Below are 9,745 nucleotides of genomic sequence, written 5' to 3'. Positions count from 1 at the left end.
TTCGTCCCAAAACTGGGTCACAGTATGCATTTTGCGCCTCAGTCCCTCCACAAAGGTCATTGAGTTGCTGTTTGGACGTATGATTTGTAGAGAACTAAAAGGATTTGTATAATGCTGAAGTCGGCCTGAACCTGGGGTGTAATGACCTACTTCTGTGTCATTGAATAGGAACAGGATGTGTGGATTCAGGTCAATAGACAGAATACGATTTATCCAAAGAGAGAAAATAAGATTTCATGTTTTATCTATCTCCTTCAAAAGCCAGACATGACAATCTAATCAAAAGTCATTGCATTATGCAAAAGTAGCCATGCTCACAAGATTAACATGGTAAGACAGTTTGACAGTAATGATTTGGATGTTTTTGATGTGTAATTCTATTTTTGTAGTGGTCAGTTCATGGACAGCGATCAGACACTCTGTCAGTGTCTTTGTTGTTGTAAATCAGTGACCGTAGGAACATCCTCCTGGGTAAGGTTATGGGCCCCCTCTGTTTGTGCTCTGAATTAATGAACTTTATAGTACATGCTGACGATAGTATTAAAATTTAACAATGACCATGTTTTTGCAAAACACAGTTAATGGTTCATGAAATTAAAGTTACAACATTACCCATGAATAGCATCATATAACAACCGGATGTTTTTCTATGAATGTTTGGTAACACGTTATATATAGTACATATGCTAATATAGAGTTACCAAAGGTTTTTCCAGACATTCTGATGACAATATCTGCTTTCAGATTATATAAAATATATACGTATAAAATATAATCTGATGCAATTTCAAGTTTGCCAGTAGTCAATAGGAAGTTTAAAGGATTGTGCCAATTGAAGACTCACCTCTACTATAACACACAATGAGATCACAAGGAATGTTGGGACTTCTGGGAGTGAGTAAAATCAATCATACATAATAATAATAATAAAATGATAATAATAATCAATAAAATATTATGCTTTTTCCCAATCAAAATCTTTTTTACTCACTCCCAGAAGACAGGTGGATGCAGACAAGAGAACATATGAACATTTTTACTGAAATAACTTAAATATGAATGTGTAGTGAAGGTTCCAATAACCAGCCTTCATATTTTACCTCAAATGTTTGGTGTTGTGAGCAGTTGAGGATTCAGCAGTGCACCTTACCCTGTCAGGGGAATTCAAACTGCTGGTGGAACAACCAATTTAAAATGATGCAGAGTGTTGCTGGGAATTTGCATAGGTAGCTCGTTAAAACAAAATGTTCTATTATTTGATCTCAGTTGTGCTTCATGTTTGTCACATAAATGGTCTGGTGCAGAACACCTGGAACCAACACTGAACCTCAAAGTTTGGACCTAACTACAAGGGACATTCGCGACAGTTGAATCACAACTACTCTGGATGACAAACTCATTCTTTTGCCGTTCTAAATTCAGTTGTTGTCATGGCATGCCTTGATTCTTCTTTCATTTCAAATATGTCCTCTGACCCCTACATTTTAAAGGAATGCAAAACGAGACACACTTTGACACATACTCCAGGCAACATGAAGTGCACCATCAAACACCTTCCAGTAGATAGTCATTGTTTCCTGACCTCCTGCACTCTGACCTCCTACCCTCTGACCTCCTACCCTCTGACCCCTTCTGATATCATGCAACTGTAAGTGGAAACTCTGCAGTGTCAGTCCAGAGTTTCTGCAGTAGGAGCTCGCCCAGGCTCTCAGACATCTATGTTGTGTGTGTGTACATGTATGTGTTCAGAATTGGGGTTCACTTATTCAGCTTGTTACCCACAATCTTTTTTGCCTTTCTCCCACCGTAGGAGTGTAAACCCCTATCAACACTTTCGATTGTGCTACGATTATGCACCTTGGCCCTCGGGCTTGCCTGTGTGAAAAGAGAGGGTAAAGCGTGAACGGTGCTGAACCATCATGCTCCTCTACCCATTCTGCCTCTCCTCGCCACGTCCTCCGTAGGAAATGACTCACTCCTTCTACTTTGGCGGACGACGTCAGAGACTTTTTTCCTCTTAGTAGGCAGACAGAGTGATGCTAGGAAGCGACACACACATACAAACGACCGATACAACGAATGCTTGTCATATTTTCTCCATAGAAACAAGCCGCGTTATTGAGAGGCAGGGCTCTCCGCGGTCTTCTTGTTGAGGAGTTCAGAGCATGTGATGGGATCCAGCCCCTATGCAGGATCCTCTGGGCGCGGCCCCTTGGTCTACAAGGTTGATTGTTAGAGTGGTTAGTGACTCTGAACAGTTTCATACTGCGATCTATGATCTTTAGAGAAACTCTGTTTAACATGTCAATGGGCCATGTCTCAACACTGAGCATAAGGTGGATAACACAGAGCGTGCTATTTGGATGATTTGCATCCCAGCATTTCTGTGTAGGCTGGATTTATAGGAATTTGTTAGAAACTATGCTTGAAGTCGACATACAGTAAATGTAGTTATATAGATATATTATTCATCCCTTCCTTGCGAGCATGTTCAACAAGCAAAAATGCATATGTGCATTTTATAAAAGCCTTGCTCGGTCAGAGAAATGGATGTCAGGAAGAATGGAGGAATTCATAATTAGAATTAAACACTTGTTTAGCTTTATTTGTCCTTCAGGGTACCCAGATTGGCTGTTCTGGGAAAACGCATCAGTGTCAATGGGTGTTCATTTGCAATGGGCAGACCAGCTACTTGCCTTCACAGGCTTGTTTCATAATTTCTTTCAACCTCTCCATGTCTCAGGGCATGCAGAGTTAAGGAGCTGAAAAGGCCCATTTCTATAATAGAACAGTTTTTGCCGCAGCTGTAACACTTTAAATTTTTCCCAAATCAATTTGATCTCATATAATTTGCCATGAATGAGCAGAATTCATTCGTTTTACAAATAGGTCATAGTATATTTGCCTATTCATTTAAGCAACCAGTTCTTTCACATTGGTCATCAGTATGTTATCTTCCACAAGTCTGTGGATTTTAAACTGGTCATGGGTTGCCTATATCCCTTTGGGTAGTAGTGGTAGTTTAGGTAGCTCACAACATGGCAAATAAGTTAAATGACCATACATTTATGAAACCTCCTTACATGAACATGTTTCTGGGTAACTACTGTCATCGCAGTTTACAGACCCTTAGAGATGAAGAGGGCACCTCCTGCCTCTCCTCCACCATCTGCCCCTTATTCCTGCACAGTGGGCTTTCCTTTCTACCCACTCCATCTTTTCCTCCTCTCTTCCTCCCTTCCTCCTGCTCTCCGCTCTGTTCCCACGCCCTCAGTCGCCCAGCGCGTGTCACCAAGCCCGGCCTCGTGTCTGCCTCTGACCTCGGCTTGGATCCTTGGCTCTCGAACACCTGCCTTTCAGCTGCTCCGGGTGGATGGAGGGGGAGGACACTCAGCTGCGGGGTGATTGTTGGTTTTGTGCTGTGCTGGGTGGGTGGGAGACAGGGTGTGTCATCACCCATGTGAAAGGTGTTACACGGTTTCCCATTCTGGCTTGTGTTTCTTTAGCAGCCAATAGGGTGTCTACTATTTAGGATTTGAAATGTGCCATTTATGAATAGAAAAATGAATAAATGCTATTGCTTTGACATGGTGGGGAGGGGAGCTCAGACAGAAATGGGAGAAGAGCCCTTGGGAGTGGGGTTGGGGTTGGGGGTGTGTGGTTTGGTGTGGTGTTAATCAACCTCAGAAGAGACAGGGAGGAATCACGAGTTGTTCAACCATGTACCATGTGTCATCAGTGTACTGGCTCCAGACTCATTAGCTTGTACAGCCACAACAAATTAAGCTGTCTTTATAAATACTGTCAATCACACCCACACACATCTTATTCCTCTTAGAACATATCTTAATTCAATATCCAAACACAGTTTTCATTGACGGCTCTGGCGAGCCTGTTTGAACTAGTTTGAGGCAGCTGTGCGACAAGGAGGCAACAGAGCCTGTGGAGAGGGATGCTAGCTCTTGGAGAGGAGTCACCAGCAGCAAGCTGTGCTGGCCAGCTGTCTCCAATTGGGAGCGTGTGTGAAGTAGCCTTCCACCTTCTCTGGCCACACTGACTTCAGACACACTGCTTGGGAAGGTGCGTCATGTTGGACACTGTGTGACGCGTGTGTGTTGTTACAGTAGACCGGTTTGAACCGCATTTGTCCCGTGGACGATGTTCGAGTGTCTGGTTTGGATTTTGCTCTGTTTAAACAGATGTTTGCTATCTCCTTCAAGGGGCACACAGTGGTCGAAGGGGTTCAGGTGTGAATGTGTAGAGATGGTCACAAAAACAACCTGACGTTTTGTTATACAACACGAGTACAAGAAGTCTCTATAAAGAGCACACAAAGAAAGTTCTGTAAACAGTGTGTTGAATACCATGGATAGAGAGTTGAATATAATGACTTCGACTCAATGATAACAGCCTGTAATATTGATTAATAGGCACTGGCTTGTGATTTAACACTCAACAAAATAACCAACTTTTTAAATCCTATCCTCAGTACTGCCCGAGGGTACAAAAAAATGATTTGAACAAAGTTAAACTACAGTTAGTTTCACTGTAGTTTAAAGGGTTTTGATGCCTGACAGATTCCCAGCAGGACTTGGCAGTGCAGGGGGGGAAAACACTGGCAGTTATGGCCAGCAGTTCTTTGGTATTCCCTCAGTGCATCAGTCTTGAATCGTAACATTCTGTCCTTTACTACTACTCTAGGACTACTTGTCCATTCCGGGGGCTTGGTGATCTTGATCCCCAACCATCTCCTCCCACCCCCTCGTTGCCCTCCCTCAGCGTGCTCCCTCTGCGTCCAGTATGACGTCCCTGGCATCCCACAGCATACCCTGGGTGTGTCATACTTTCCGGGCGCATCTTTCCAGAAACATTGCTGCTCATTTCCAATTCATTTCGGATTCCGTATGCAATCTTATCAGCAATGCTGATGAGTCACATGTATTTTGTGGCCTTAACAACGTGTGCGGGTGGATATGATTTTGTCTGGCCGTGTTAGAGTGTATGTACGTGTGCGGCACAGGGGGGGGGGGGGGGTGAAAACTCTATGTGTGTTTGTGGTGGGCATATGACATTGTGTGTGTGTGTGCATTTACCTGTGTTTGCTCCTCAGACAAGCATCCTTGGTGTAGCTTGCCCTCCAGAGCAGTCTCAGTGACCTGCTCCATTTATGACTCACCTGCCCTGGCCCACCTCACTTCACCAACCCCTTAACTGATTCATCCAATAACTGAGCTGGCACACGACCCCTGAGGGGCACTGATTGGATGATTGGATAATGTGTAGTGAGTATGTAAGGTAAATGAGTTTCAGGATATTTGTTATTGGTTAGAAATAACAAAAGACAAAGAGTGTTTCTTACCAGAGTTGATCTTAGCTACTGTTTGACGAAAGGTGTGAGTAGCATAAACCACAGGGTTGCATCACCACTCCAGCATTACAACTCAGTGAAACAGTAACAGTTCTCATGTGGGCTTACCAGTCTACTAACTCCTAAGGTTAATACGGCTGGACCAGGGCAACCTGGATCCAAAAATCATATCCTGGACTGTCATACGAAACTTCAATCGTATCTGTGTCTTCAATCTAGCATTAAAAACACCAAACAGATGAACCTTTGGGGGACAGAGTGAAGAATGTCATCCTAGCCTGTGATAGTCCATTTGTCTCTCTCTGCAACAGCAGCCTCCCAAGGTGACGATTCAAGGCTCCCCCGGCCCTCACCCTGAACCCCAAACTGGGCTATAAATAGATGTGGGATTGTTGGCAAGCAGCAAAGAAGCTTGTTTTGTCTGCCTCTAGGTTCCGAGGTCACCTCTATCATGGCATCTCCACTGTGGCATTAAGATACTGGAGCATGGCTAGCCATCTGTGCTGGTCCCAAGGACCCATTCTATTTTTCAACTTTCAACTGATCAACCTGGAAGCTTCTTCCCTCCGTTTTTTGACGTCGTACTCGAGAGCCAGACCGACGTCATGCTGTAGAGAGTGGAGATGATTCTATTGTTGCAATGTGCCTGGTCAAAATACAGACCGTGCCTTGGCACTAACCACAGAAATCATTTTAGAACTGGGCATCTGGTCCAGTATCTGGTCCTTGGTTGTCTGCTGTACTTATGCACAATTTGTACATCGCTTTGGATAAAAGCTGGAAGGTGAAAAAACTATAAATGCAAAATGCAAAAAGTAGGACGATGGCATAGATATGGAAACTTTAGGGTCATTGTCAGCTGCCTGTGGCTGCAGTCTACTTGTAGGTCTGAGATTGCATTCTTTGTCAAATAGTAGCTGAGGGAGAAGGCAGTCCGGGCACCTGTTAAGAGACAGTGATGTTATTATTGCATTGCAGACAGTGTTATTGTTGGTGAGAGGTAGGTTTAGACCACGCAATATACTTCTATCTATATTATATCTATCTATTCATTACTGGCAACGAAGAAAACAAGCCAGGTTGTTGGCCAATTTATTGAAAGTGCATTTCTTTCTTGGTCTTAGTAGTTTAGTGTTTGTGTATTTATTTACGCTCGGTAAAAAACCTAAGAGTGAAAAAAGGAAATTTGGGTGGAAGTGCAAAGTTGGCAAGGAAATACTCCAGAGGCCTACTTGTTTGTTGTTGTACTTGAGCTTGTATACAGACACACACACACACACGTGAAGCATGAGCGGTCGTGAGCCCCCCCCTTTTTCACTCTTCTCTGAGGGCTGAACTGAATCCATGCAGGGAGAGAAGCACCTCTCCTATCGCCGTCAGCGAGCACATCACAAGGAAACAGATGACAATCAGGACAAGGAGTGAGATGAACACAGCCGCAGCGGGAGAGCGGCAACGGCAGATTTCAATCATATATTCTATTGGACAAACCGAATTTGCGAGACACACCATTTGTTAGACAGCGTGGCTGAACTTCATACCCACTCATAGTTGGAGGTCTCTCTAGCAAACAGAAACTGGGTGTTCAAAAGCGATTCAATGAGTCAGTGTCTATCAGTGTACAGAGACATTGCCAAGTCTACTGATGCTGAAGTAAAACAATCCATAAATCAATCTGTTTGAGATTGGTGTTTAATCTCCACGTGAGCTCACCAGCTGAGCAGCTACAGTGGATTCATTCTAATCACCTTCCGGTAACGTGGAGCTGTTGGATGGATGATCAGACTTTTGTACATTAAATCTTTTTAAGATCCATATTTTACATATCCATCGCCATGGTAGCCATGGTGGGTGGTTTGATTGTAGGTGTGACAATGACTGCGATAAAAAGAAAACGAAAACAGACTCTGCAAATAGAATAACAAGGATTGAAAGTACAAACCGCTGCATAGAAAACAAAGAAAGATGTATTCGTTGCACCTTCCTGCCACAGTAAATGTGTCGTTTGTGTGAACTTACATGGCAAATAAAACTAATTCTGATTCTGATAATACAATCCTGAAGGATGGGAACAGCCAGAATCAGGGCAGAACCCCTCATCCTCTGACTGTTGACGTCTGTCTCAAAATGGTGTCGGTGATATGCCCTTTCGTCTCCAGTCTTCATAGCTCTTTCTCTTGACAACTTTCCTTTGATAGGCCACAGAGAGATGAGCCCTCTCTATTTCCTAAAGGTGGAGCATTGACACACTCCCCAAATTATACGTATTTAAGTGATGTTGTTTAACTACCCTTGCAGGGACCAAATGTCCTCACGAGTACAATGAAACGTGACAAACTTGACCTTGTAGGGCCCTTTAGCTGGGTCCCTTAACTTCAAATGTTGTGGGTTTTTGGGGTTTTTAGAGTTAGGATTAGAATTAGTGTTAAGACTACAATAACATTGAGGGAAAACCCATCAGTGTCAATAGGTGTTCACATAAAAAAAAAAAAGACTAAAATGACAAATGTTAAGGTTAGGGTTAGACGTTAGTGGCTAGAGATTTTTTAGAGAGAGTTTTGAATGGAAGTGTTGCACAAGCTGCTCCAAGGGGTGCAGAGGTGTCAACAATAGCGTGTGTGGTTCTCACACAGTCCATAATGGTGTTATGTAGCAGAACCAAATGAAAGTGACACATCACTAAGTTTGGCCTGACTGATTAACTTCAAGCAGGTTATGTTGGATTTTTGCACCCCCCTGCCCTAACTGTCTTGCCTAACACCTCCGGTCTGTTAGTCAGTAAACACATGTCTGATCCATAGACACATGTAAGAGGTGACAGATGGAAGGTCAAAATACATTTATATATAAAACATTGAGTAAAGTTTCGGGTCCTTTGAACCCTGGTACGTTTGCTTGAAATCTTTGTCTTTATATATACACATTTTTTGTGCCTCAATGCATGTTTCTGGGGGTTAGCGAAAAGCTAATCCCAACTTTATTCTTATATGAATAAAGTGCACTTTCAAGATAAAAAAATTATATACAGTACATTTAAGGGTCCATTAAAATGGTTTATCAAAACTTTGGCATAGGGTTCACGCAAACTTCAGGTGATATTGCCAATTCGAGGACAACAAAGACTGAACGAGCACTGACTCAGTGACTAAAGTCTATATAGTTGAAGCCTCTGACCGCATTTAAATCGTTGGTCAAAATGTTTGATACATTGATACAATTAGTGGCGGTAAACAAAACTTGATTCAACTTTACTGCACCACCGGGGTCCACTCTAATTGTAAACCAACTGCGCATTCTAGTGGTGTGTGAGTAGAACTACTCCATCCTGAAACAGTTAAACAATTTGCATCGGTCGAGGCATCATCCTGCTATGCAGTAATGTATCCCCCTTGAAAAAATAAGTGTAACAGAAACGTACCTCTCTGTGTAACAGATACTAGCGCCATCACACTCACACTTACAATGCTTCGTCTTCGTTTAGGCCATTACACATTTATTCTTAACAATCATAGGCCTATCTATTAACCTCTGTATATGATCACTGGGTAAACGCTTGTTTGTTGAGACTTGTTTTCATTGGCGAGGTGATTGGTTTTGTTAGGGAGAAGCATCACTGTCTTACTGTATAATTGAGACAATTGGGTGGTTCAGCAATCAAACCTAGAGTTACTTTGAGAACTTCTTATTCGTTTATAATTTGGCCAGGTTCTATCAGGTCCGAGCACATTTGCATTGGGAATGTATGGGGTTAAACGTCTGCGATATGTTATCACCTGGGAGACTGATATTTCTTCCTGACATGGGGATTTTTAGAAGCCTTTTACTCAATGTGTCATATTAAACAATAAAACAGCAGAGTCGTCTTTAATTTCACTGACGTATTGGAGTGACTGGAGCTCAGATGGACCTTACTGTATCTTGTTATCCTTTAGTAAGTACAATATTCAACCACTAGATGTCAGTGTCTTGTAAACAAACTGCGGATGTACACTGCTATGTGTTGAAGTAAACACAAGGGCTTCATATTCAATTTATACATGTGGAATATAACAGTGTATAGACGAGAAATGTCAGGTTTACAGTATTGCACAGAGTATGTCCTACTATGTATTCCCCAAAACTAGGTAAGCCAATTTAAAATCTTGAGATGCATTTATATTTTAAATTCGATTGCATAATACGGCAGAGGATGAATTTATCAATAAATAGGTGTCGTCAATTTTTACTAAAAGCTTTGATTGACACGTTTAATAAGAAATGTGTGTTTCTTAAACTTAGCTATTGGTGGAATTAGATTGGTAAGAACGCCTACTCTTACAAATGGCACTAATTTACACCAATAACATTATTTTCATTGCTGCAAAGAGGCGTGGCCTT

This window comes from Hypomesus transpacificus, chromosome 17 (assembly GCF_021917145.1).
Source record: "Hypomesus transpacificus isolate Combined female chromosome 17, fHypTra1, whole genome shotgun sequence".
In the NCBI taxonomy this organism is placed as follows: Eukaryota; Metazoa; Chordata; class Actinopteri; order Osmeriformes; family Osmeridae; genus Hypomesus; species Hypomesus transpacificus.
Note: the sequence above shows the minus strand (reverse complement) of the source record.